Source organism: Trachypithecus francoisi, unplaced genomic scaffold (genome assembly GCF_009764315.1).
Source record: "Trachypithecus francoisi isolate TF-2019V2 unplaced genomic scaffold, Tfra_2.0 Lachesis_group11, whole genome shotgun sequence".
Lineage (NCBI taxonomy): Eukaryota > Metazoa > Chordata > Mammalia > Primates > Cercopithecidae > Trachypithecus > Trachypithecus francoisi.
In genome coordinates, this window is record NW_022681456.1 from 44,910,632 (window position 1) to 44,922,684 (window position 12,053).

At 34.3% G+C, this 12,053-nt stretch overlaps 1 long non-coding RNA gene across 2 annotated transcripts in view; it reads left to right on the forward strand.

Moving 5' to 3' along the window:
• The window catches only part of LOC117089654, a 182,591-nt gene that overhangs the window by 154,165 nt on the left and 16,373 nt on the right, over positions 1-12,053 (forward strand). For both annotated transcript variants that reach the window (XR_004439694.1, XR_004439695.1), the window contains one exon: positions 9,189-9,347. This is a non-coding gene — a long non-coding RNA (uncharacterized LOC117089654). The remainder of the gene's footprint in view (positions 1-9,188; positions 9,348-12,053) is intronic.

The window sequence follows — 12,053 nt, forward strand, 5'->3', positions numbered from 1 at the left end:
TTTTGGCATGAATTAGCATAAATTTTGGTATGTACCTTTCCTCTGACACTCACTGGTTCCTTGCACGTGGGATCTTCTTGGTTTCTTGGGGCTCCCTCATGCAAAAATTGCTTAAGTCATGCCTCATTTTGATTTTTGGCTTTAAGCTGTTGACTCTTCTCTAATTCTCAAATTCTGTGAGCTTCCATGATCTCCCCTCCCCATAGGCTCACTCTTCCCTTTGATCTCAGCTGTGCTCCCACTGCAGAACTCCACATGCTCCTCTGCAGTCCTGCTTGGGGTTAATACAAGCCACAGCACACAGGGAATACTTACCAGATGGCAGCCTCCTCATATTAATTTTTTTCTGTTTCTTGATATTACTTCAGAATATGAGATTACTTAGATATTGGAAGCTTAATTATTTCTTAAAGTAATTTATTTGGAGTATCCATAGTTTTCCTCATATTAACACTGTTGCCATTAACATTTTAGTCTGTTTTACTTCTTTTTTTCTGTAATACATAACATTTTCAACACAATTATAGTCACATTATACATGGTATTTCATATGCTTCTTTTTCACTCAATATTATTTTAATTTTTGCAGTGATTGCTTATACTTTAATGGCCAAATTGCTATCTAATGAGTAGATATAATACTATTTCTCTAATGTTTCTTTTTTGGATAGAGATTTACAAGTTTTATGTTGTTTACAAGTTTTGAATATTACAAATTAAATCATAATGAACATTCAATATATAAAATTCATTATCCTTATATTTGACAATTTATGTTTTTGGATTCCCAGAAGTGAAATTACTGGGGCAGAATGGGCACATTTTTATGGCTTGTGATGTATTTGCCAAACTACTTTCCAAAAGGGATGTAAAAATTTATGCTAGAAGACTAATTCTACCTGTAGCTCAGCTTTAAGATGGATCAAGCTCCATATAGAAGTTGGAATTAAAGGATTTTTAAAGCGGCTTTTGCTATCTCCACTATCTTTGGCTTGGAAAGAAATTTGATGCATATTCTGCCCAGTTTTGTAAAGTCTGTTCTGAGTTATTATTACAAATACATTTAGTCATCTTGAAATACTTTCTAGAATAAGGTGGGATATAAATAAATACATGGTACAATTGTTAACCAAGCAAAAGGCAGGTTTCTAAACTTAAGTGTTTTGTCTTCGTGGGTTTGTTTTTGGTTTTGTTTTGCAAACATGGTCTTCTGGGCTAAATGCCAGTTGGTGCGTATCTTCAGACACATTCGATTCTTTCCTATAACTCCCTCTGTGAAAATTGCTACTTTACTTTCACATACAGATGATGCTCATTTGGTATTGTATTAGGTTGGTGCAAAGGTCATTACAGTTTTTGCCATTACTTTCTATGGCATTCAACGAATGCCATTATTTTCAATGGCAAAAACTGCAATTACTTTACAACTATTTTAAAAAACATAAAAAATAGATTATCAGGAAAAAATCAAATACATTTGTGTCCAATAATTTTACTCCTAAAAATTAGTTATAGAAAACAATGCTTATTAGAGTTAATTGTTCAACACAACTTAAAGATTCAGCGAAGAGGAATGGGTATGTAATTTACGGAGCATCAGCTGAAGAGTAGTAGAAGTGAACATTTATGATATTTTCCTACCTAGCATCTACTGGACTTTTATGATATTTTCCTGCCTAGCATCTGGTAATAATTCTCAAATTAGCCTCTACCATTTTTTGAGTGTATCAATCGAGTCTTTCTACAGGCTGTAAAGATAGCCTGTGCTACATGGAGTAAAGATGTTAAAATGGCACCATTCTTGATACAGCTAAGGGTAATTGTTATAAATACATAGCTAGAAGGAAAGATTTCTGGCAAATGCATTTTGACAGGGGAAAAATGTAAGGAAGGATTAAACCAGTGAATAAAAGTAGCCTTTTGTCTTATTGGGTTCAGACCAATATCAAAAAGCATTTAAGGGTGAATACAAACTAATTTAGAACATAAACGTAAAAAATTACTTTGGTAGAGACCAATACTGTGTGCACTATTGAAAAATGTAACTTTATTTTCTAAAATATTATCTAAGTAAATTCAATATTCATTAAAGCCTCATGTTTTTAAAATAAGTTAAAGTAACATATATATTTCATTCATTGAAACAGAAAAAAGATATACCATGATTATGAAAAATTGAAAAACATGATATATTTTCAAATATCTACATTAACTATGGTATGTTCTCAATTACTGATACTTGATTTAAAAGTTTTTACAATGATTTTCTTAAGGGCTTTATTCAGCAACATTGCTTCACTTATTTATATAGAATACATACATTTACTCCTATGGGATACATTTAGCATCTATTATGTGTAGTATTACCCGAGGCTGCCTTCTCTGTGTCTGCTTCCCAATGTGTATTCTTCAGGAAGGAAATGGAATTTAATGTTAGTCTAATAAAAATTATAATTGGGAAGGCTTGCCCACAACAAAAAAATTCTATAGACCACCACAAAATCTAAAGCTCAGAATTTAGATATTTATGTAAACTGTACAGATTAGCATGAATATGTATAAATTCTATTTCTTACAAATATCTGCACCATCTTTTGAAATTTAATTTTTATGAGTGATGCTCAAAGACAAATGAAAAAATATAGCATAAAGAAAACTAAAAATTCAACAAATTATAGCCTAGGACCACACAAATTGGGGAAAAAAAATATTTCAAAGAAAAGAAATGCAGCTATAACATGAAAGCAAAAGTTAGATTTTATTTAAAATCATATACCACAGAGCAAGCTACTGTCCTAAAGGTCATCATTTTTTAAGAAAATATTTGCAGAAAAGACAATGGTGTGACTATGCCAAATTCATCTAAGCATTCATTTCTAATATATACAATATTTGTGAAAATCACTGTCCTTGACTCCCTTAGGTCCTAAAATGTATGTTTACCTCAAAGCCACAAACACTTTTAATGAAATATTATTCTTTTGGGGAAAAAATTCTGTTTGGTTTTCTACAGGGACCATAAACAATTCATTAGAAAAGGATAAAACTCTGAGACCTATAATATGAAAGTGTAGCCTCTGCCAGCCCTCCAGAAGTCCTTAGCCATGCTTGTAACATAATCTCTTCATTTATCCTTCAAAACTACTCCTATCTTGGCAATGTCTCTCCCAGCAGCTGTGTGCTTTGCTCTCGGTGCTTGTAGTCTCTTCCATCTTCATTATGGACAGTAAATCTTTGACAAAGTGCCTGGAAAGTTTAGCAAAAAGCTCTATATACACACTTAGGGGAAGGGGTCAATACACTTCTAGAAGCATAAGAGCTGACTATCTTGGTACACGTGCATGTGGCAACTAATTGGTGGTATACATAAACCAGAATGCACTGAAATAGGCAGTACCCTGTGGTTTAATCTGGTTCACTCTAGTAGAAAGGAAAGGAAAGACAAGAAACTACTTTATGTGATTAGGGGGAAGAAAAATCCATACTTTCCATATGGGAATTTCTCGTGTGTTTTCTTAATGAACACAGAGGGAAGCTGAGAAAGTCTTTTAAGCTGTTAAAACTACTAATATGGTCTCTTTGGGGATGTGAGAGTATGAATTTCCTAATTTCATCAGAACCATTAATGACTTTAGTTCCTTCCTTCTACAGCAGAGGAAGTAAAGGGATTCTTCACTTCACAGTGATTGTGAAAAACAGAAGGCAGGAAGAATGATTTGTAATCATGTTGTGGAAAGAAAAAAATTTCTTCTCCTCCTAGAAATGATTCTCGTTGCTGAAATTCTAAAAGCTCTTTAAAGGCTAGATAATTTATTGTAATGGAATGTACTTATGAGTTAGCATTTCATAATAGCTGGGAGGTTTTTTTTTTCTTCCAGAAGGTTTATTTCTTTAAAGGATGCCTTAGTTTCCAATGAAGATTGTACATTTTTATTTCAACCTTAACCTTAAGACAGAACTAAGAAAATTCCAAGAGGAGCACATCTCCTCTCATGTTCTTTTTTCATAATTTTTTAAAAAGAGTTGTTTCTTCATTCAAATAACTGAGGTCAAGAGAAGTAAGAGGTCACGTAACAGGTAAACAAACCAGAACCAGGAGATAATTCCTGAAAGTAGAATAAAGGAAATTGTTCAGTGCCCAAGTAATTTGAACTTCAGAAAAAGAGGGAGGAAGAGACAAGCAGGGGAGGAAATACAAGGCTGCTGAAACCAGAAGGAACAGGGAGCTCCACCCCTGGACTCACAATGCAGGGATGCAAGCACTTTGTAGAACTGAAGTGAATGAGCAAAAGAAAGCTGCAGCTATTGTACTAGTAAAGCCAGGCAAATAATCATTTAAACAGCTAAATTAAATGATATTGAGTTCTGGATTTTTTCTGAAGACTTAGGTCTAATTTGTTTGAGTGAATTAAGACAAATGATGTGTGTTGAATCCTGACCACTTCTGTAATACATATTTATACATGTGACATAGACATATAGGTATGGCATTAGAAAGAAGACAAAAGACAAGCTCACTGAATAGTGAGCTGGCCACAATTTAATATAGGTAGTCTATAAGTAAAACTTTTTTATAGCAATATACTTAGCTTGCTAGAAGCCTAAAGAGAAAATTTAAATTATTTATCTCAGGGACTTCAATTCATAATTGAATCATAATTAATGATCTATGGTATAATATATACAATGAATTTTTCTAATTTTTTAGTACATTAAAGGTGGAATGAATACAAATGTATATTTCTTATCCTACAATGAAAAATACATAACTTTTTAAAGATAATTTACTTATTGTGATTCAAATTTAATATATATCCAATTGGCTATTTAATAAAATCTAAATACTGTAAGTCTATACAATTACAGTCATGCATTATTTAATGACAGAGACACATTCTGAAAAATGAATCATTAGGTGATTTTGTCATCCTGCAAATATCATAGAGTGTACTTACACAATCCTGGATGGTATAACCTACTACACACCTAAACTGTACCACAGCTTATTGCTCCTAGGCTCCAGGCCTGTACAGCATGTTACTATACTGAATACTGTAGGCAACTGTAATACAATGATAAGTATATGGTTATCTAAACATAGAAAGTACAGTAAAAATTGGAATATTATCAGCTCATGGACTGTTGCCATATATGCCATTCATCATGGACCAAAATGTCCATACAAAATGCAAAATGCAGCACATGTCCAACATTCAAAAATTAAATTAATGGATCAAGGAAGAAGTCGTAATAAAACTTTAGAATATTCTGAACTAAATGTAAATAAAAATACAACTTATCAAAATTTGTTGGATCCAGCAAAACTAGTGCATAAAGGGAAATTCATAATGCTGAAAACATGTATTGAAAAATAAGAAATATCTGAAATTGATAACCCAAGCTTAGGAAAATACAGAAAGGAGAGCAATGCAAGCCTAAGGCAAGTAAAAGAAGAGAAATAATGAAAATTAGAACTGAAATCAATGGCATTAAAAATAGGAATTCAATAGAGAAAACAAAAATATAAGCTGGTTCATTGAAAAGACCGATAGAACTAATAAATCTCTGGCTAGGCTAACCAAGAATACAATAGAAAAGGCACAAATAAAATATCAGAAATGAAGGAAAGGTCATCACTACTGAGTCCATGAACATGAAAATGATAATAAAAATATTATAAACAGGTCAAAGTTTCTTTGATAACTTAGCTGAAATTCATCAATTCCTTGAAAGGAATAAACTACCAAAATACAGTTTTGTATTAGAAACAGATAACTTGAATAGAACTATATTTATTAAAGATGTTAAAATAATAGTCAATAACACTGCAAAATTAGAAAGCAAGGCTGATTTCTCTCGTAAATTCTACCAAACATTAAAGGAAGAAAATATACAAATTCTCTACAATCTCTTCCAAAAAAATGAGAAGCAGATGAAACACTTCCTTACTCACTTCATAAGATCAATATTATCATATCAAAACTAGATAAGGGCATTACAACAAAGGAAAACAGCACTGAAGTATCTTTCATGAACATGGATATAAATATTCTCAATAAAATATTAAGAAATGAAAACTGGCTGGGCACGTTGGCTCACGCCTGTAATCCCAGCACTTTGGGAGGCCGAGGTGGGCGGATCACGAGGTTAGGAGATCGAGACCATCCTGGCTAACATGGTGAAACCCCGTCTGTACTAAAAATACAAAAGATTAGCTGGGCATGGTGGTGGGCGCCTGTGGTCCCAGCTACTAGGGAGGCTGAGGCAGGAGAATGGTGTGAGCCTTGGAGGCGGAGCTTGCAGTGAGCCAAGACTGCGCCACTGCACTCCAGCCTGGGTGACAGAGGGAGACTTCATCTCAAAAAAAAAAGAGAAATTAAAACCAAAAACAATTCAACATTTTTAAAAATTATACACCATGACCAAGTAGGATTTGACATTTGAAAATCAATTAATATAACCCATCACATCAACAATCTAAAGAAGTAAAAAAAGTCATATAATATTAATAAACAAAAATGTGCTTGACAAAATCTAACATTCATTCATGATGAAAACTGTCAGCAAACTAGGAAGAGAGAAGAACTTTCTCAACTTGGTAAAGAGCACCTAAAAAAACTTACAGCTAGCATTATACTTAATGGTGAAAAATTCTAAGTTTTTCCAAGATCATGAACCATGCAAGAATGTTCCCTTTCACCACTACTTTTCAAAATTATACTGGAAGTTCTTGCTAATGCAATAAGACATGCAAGGAAATTAAAATGTATACAGATTGGGAAAGAAGAAATAAAACTGTTTTTGCATATAACAAGACTGTCTATGCATAAAATCCAAAAGAAGCAACAAAAAACTTCTGAAACTGTAGATTTAAAATAACCATAATCAAAATCTCAGCAAGCTATTTTGTGGCTATTGACAAACTGCTTCTAAAATGTATAGAGAGAGGCAAAAGATCCAGAATAGCTAATATAAAACTGAAGGAAAAGAACAAAGTTGGAGGACTAACACTACCCAACTTCAAGACTTACTATAAAATTACAGTAACCAAGACAGTGTGGTACTCATAAAATAATAAACAAATAGATCAAGAGAATAGAATACGCAGAAACAGACACATAAATATGGTCAACTGATCTTTGATAAATGAACAAAGGCAATACAAAAGAGAAAGACAGTTTTTTCAAGAAATGGTTCTGGAGCAACTGGATATCCAAAAGCAAAAACAACAACAACAACAACAACAACAACAACAAAATTATAGCTGCACCTACAGACCTATTAGAATGGTCAAAATCAGAACATTGACACTACCAAATGCTGATGAAATTGTGAAGCAACAGGAACTCTCATTCATTGCTGATGGAAATGCAAAATGATACATCCACTTTTTAAGACAGTGTGTTAGTTTCTTCCAAAACTAAAACATACTCTCAGCATACAATCCAACAATTATGTTCCTTGATACTTACCCAAAGGAAATGAAAAGTTGTGTTCACATAAAAACCTGCACATGGTTGTTTATAGCAGCTTTATTCATGATTGCCAAAACTTGTTCAGTGTATGAATGAATGAACTGGTACTTCCAGACAGTAGAATATAATATGGCACTAAAAATAAATGTGTTATCAAGCCATGAGAAGACATGGAGGATGCATAAATTTATATTATTTAGTGAAAAAGCCAATCTGAACATATTACATACCATATAATTCCAAGTATATAACATCCCGGAAAAGGCAAAGCTATGGAGTCCAAGGATCAGTGCTCGCCACGGTTTAGTAGGAAGGGAGGAATGAATAGGTGGAGCACAGGATTTTTAGGAAAGTGAACTACTCAGTCTAATACTATAATAGTGGATAAATGTCATTATACATTTGTCCAGACACATAAAATATATCACACCAAAAGTGAACCCTAATGTAAACTATGGACTTTAGATCATAATGATGTGTCAATGTAGGTTCATCAATTCTAACAAATGTACAATGCTAGTGGGGAATATTCATCACTGGGGAGGCTGTGCCTGTGTTGAGGCAGGGGCGTATCAGTAATCTCTGTACCTTCCACTCAATTTTTCTGTGAAACTAAAACTTCTCTAAAAAATAGTCTATTAAAAATCACAAATTTAAAATTAAAATACCAAGATACATAGCTTAAAAAACTGTCATAAGAGCTGGATGGAATACTAGAAAGTAGTTGATTGTCAAACTAGTTAAAAATCCAAGACTCAATTAGGTGCTGTTTGAAAGAGATGTACTTTAAATATAAAAGCAGAAACAAGTTGAAAGTAAAAAGGTAAAATTAAACAAACCCCTGTGGGGGTTAGAGGCATGAATAAGTGAAGCACAGTGGAATTTTAGGGCAATGAAACTATTCTAAATGATATAGTCATGTGGATACATGACATTGTGCATTTATCAAAACCCATAGGACTGTACAACACAAAGAGTGAACCTTAATATAAACTATAGACATTAGTTAATAGTAACATACTAATACTGGTTCATTAATTATAATAAATGTACCCCATTAATGCACCATGTTATTAACAGGAGAAAATACGTGAGTATATTTCAGGGGAGGTGACATATGGAAACTCTCGACTATGTCCAACTTTTCTGTACATCTAAAACTGTTCTGAAAAGTGAAGTATTTAAATAATTTTAAAAGAAGGATTTAAAATTATTTACTCTGACTTTAGATAGGCAAAGAAACAAGTGCCTGCCCTGAGGGGCTTCTGGTTTTATTATCTTCCTTTACCATTCAAAATACTAACTTTAAAATTCTCAAGTTTCAAATTTCCCACTAATGGAAACAGTATTTCATTATTTTCACTTTTCATCCTAAGTCATGGTTAATATATTATTTTATATGCACCTTTCCTGTGTTGTGTGTCACCCTTTATGATTATTTATATATATGTCTCTTCTCAACTTCCTCAATCATATGGCCTCTGAAGCGAAAAAAAAAAGAGTATTTCTTTTTCATCATATCTAGTGCATAGGTAATTCTCAATAAATGTCTATACAATAAATGGACTCTGAATCAACATTAATAAGCAATTTTAAAGCTGGAAGGGGTATTGTTGATGCCCCTTAACCTTGTTAGTTCATCACATACTAGGGTGGCTATCTTGAATATTTATTTTCAGATTTCACATTTAATAATTTTGTTCTGTTTTCCAGCTAATTTTCGTGGCTTTTCCTTAAGACTGCCAGAGGCGAGCTCATTCCAGCTGTGCTCCTTGGTGGTCAGAGAACCTTATGATACAAACACTTGGAAGCACTGGTACCTGCTGGAGCAATCATGGAGCGGATACCATGGGCAAGGCTTGAAACTTACAGGTTGGCTATTATGTCTGTTCCTAGGGAGGAAAGCCATGTATGGTCCTGTAAGCCAGGCCTGAAGCCTGTGTCAGCCTCCTTCTAGGACCAACGGGAAGAAATACAATAGTAATGCTACAAGGAGTGGATACATCCACGAAGGGCCCTATTAAACACCTGTGTTTATGCCCATAGGCTGCTGTTTCTGCTTCCCATGGCAGCTGGTAATGTCTTCCTGTACTGGGCTGCAACTATACCTGCAGTCAGCAACCAGTCCGATTGTTGGGTATGTGAATACCTACTCCTGTCAGTTGGTAATGGTATGCCTTGGAAAATTCTGCCTTTCTCACAATAAAACTAGAGTGACTGGTTCAACAGCACAGATAACGCAACCCAGACTCATTGGAGATTGCATTGACCTGGACCAATTGCCAACATGACAGAGACCCAACAATTTGTGCCCTTATAGGTGTTACCTATTGCACCTATGTCCATGATGAAGAAAGTAATGTCACAGATGCTTTAAATCATTTGTCAGTTCAAATCCATGATATAACCCAATTAGGTTTCTTTGACTCATTCTCAAAATTGGTTATACACCTTACCTACTCACTGCAGTTATGTTTTGCTAATAGGTATCATAATTGTCATTAGCTTCTGCCTTTTGTGCTGTTGTGTATACTGTAGACGCTGCCCATATGCACAAGGCATGGCTATACCTTATAGGGCTGTATACTTCTTCTCCTCACACCCAACTCAGGGACTCTTGTACAAGATTGATAGAAAGAATGGAAGAGCTAAGGTATAAGGTAGATTGCAGTGTTATGGGTTCCCCACCAGGTTACTTAAGGGTGTGTATCTGCTGCTTGAACCTTGAATATTGGGAGGTGAGCAAGGCCATGATACTGGGAGGTGAGCCAAGGCCATGATGCCCATCCAAAGAGCAGGTGTCCCTGAGAACCCAAACATCCCAGAGCATAGCTGGGAACATACCAAGGAAAACAGTTTAATTGCACATATATACACAGTAGGCAAAGAACCAGAAAATTGCTTAAAAGCAGCTTAGAGATGAGAAATGGGGCAGGTCTCTAGAGCTGTCCTGCTACCACCCAGGAGTGCCCCACATAAAAGTCCTAATAAATTCATCTACTTGCCAAGCTGGACTTGTCTGCACCATTCTTTGGCCTCTCAACTCCTTCCCAATTTGGAGGGAATGTTACAATCTTGTTTTCTCATAATAAGCGGAACCCTGATGCTCTGTGGGAAGACTGAACATCATTTTATTGATCAAACTGCAAAATAGTAGAAAGACAGCATTCCCTGACACTTTGGTGGTTTACCACTACATGATACTAAGGTATTTGATAGAAGAGATGGTAAAGGCATCTTCTTCATCTTCTTTGCTTGATACAGAGGGTTGATACAGGTTGAAAAAATCTTTAGATGGTACTAGGTAAATTTATTATACTAAATGTGAATTTTTAGAAACAGAACTTTTTCCTTCTGAAGGCAACCATGAGGTGGTAGGGAATCTTCTGTCAATCAGATCTGAGGAAATAATAGACAACTGAATAGATTGAAAATAACCCACATTCTACATATCTTCTGTTAATTTCTAAGAGAAGATGAGATATATGCCCTCTTGTGGTAGGGAGTAAAGAGAAAAAAGGGAAAAGTTTTTTCAAATCTTAATCTATTCAGATTTAACCTAGTATTGAGTCATCTGCAGAATATTCAGACATTCTATGGGGAAAAATTATTTTTTGTATTTGTAACACAAAAACTCATAAGTGAATAATGACTTAGAAGAACAGTATGGTCCAAAATATACTTATTTCAAAATGTTCCATAAAACATAAGTCTATGTATTCACTCAGCAAATCACTATCAACTTCCAGTTGCATACTACTTATGCTATCATCCCCTCCTTCCCCTGTTCCAGTATCTTACCACAATAGAAAACAATCACAACTATATCTCATCTTGGATATGCTCCTCTTAGAACACATTACTTTCTAGAATCCATTTCCTACTCTAACTAATATTAGTGACTCTGGCTTCTTTAACACTCCTTAGACAAATTTTATCTTAACTGGACACATACACCCACAGAAATAAGCTGTTCTGTATATAAAATATTTCTAAAGTAGCCACAGAAACCAAGATTAAAAAATCCTAACTACAGATAATGTAATAAGAGTAGTAATTACAGTCAAATTACCTTTCTCTGGAGTTGGTCACATTAAACACTTATTGAATGCTCTAACTATACATTTAAATATGATCCCAAAGAAGAATTTAAGTATATTTAGAACTTTGAATAATTTTGAAAAATTATTTGGAACCTTTTGGTTGATTTCCTCCTTTGAGTTTTCCTTTTTTTTCCCCACCAACTCTACTGTCTGAATGCATATCTTGGATCTTTACTGCTTCTCAAATTCAAAAGAGGGAGAAGTTAGAAGTGAAAATAACATTTACTGAGTGCTTCTGATACTTCAGGAAGATATCAGGAAAGTGCTGGTCACTTTGCATACATTTTGCCATTTAATCCTTTCAACAAGTATACAAAGTAAATACAATTTCCCCTATTTTAAAAGAAGAAAAGGAAAAATCCAAGAGGTTAAAGAGCTTGCCCAAGTTTCTCATAGCTGATAAGTAATAAAGCAGAGAACCAAGATTGAAACTGCATCCATGCCCGTCCCAATAAAATGCTTCTTTTTCCAAAAC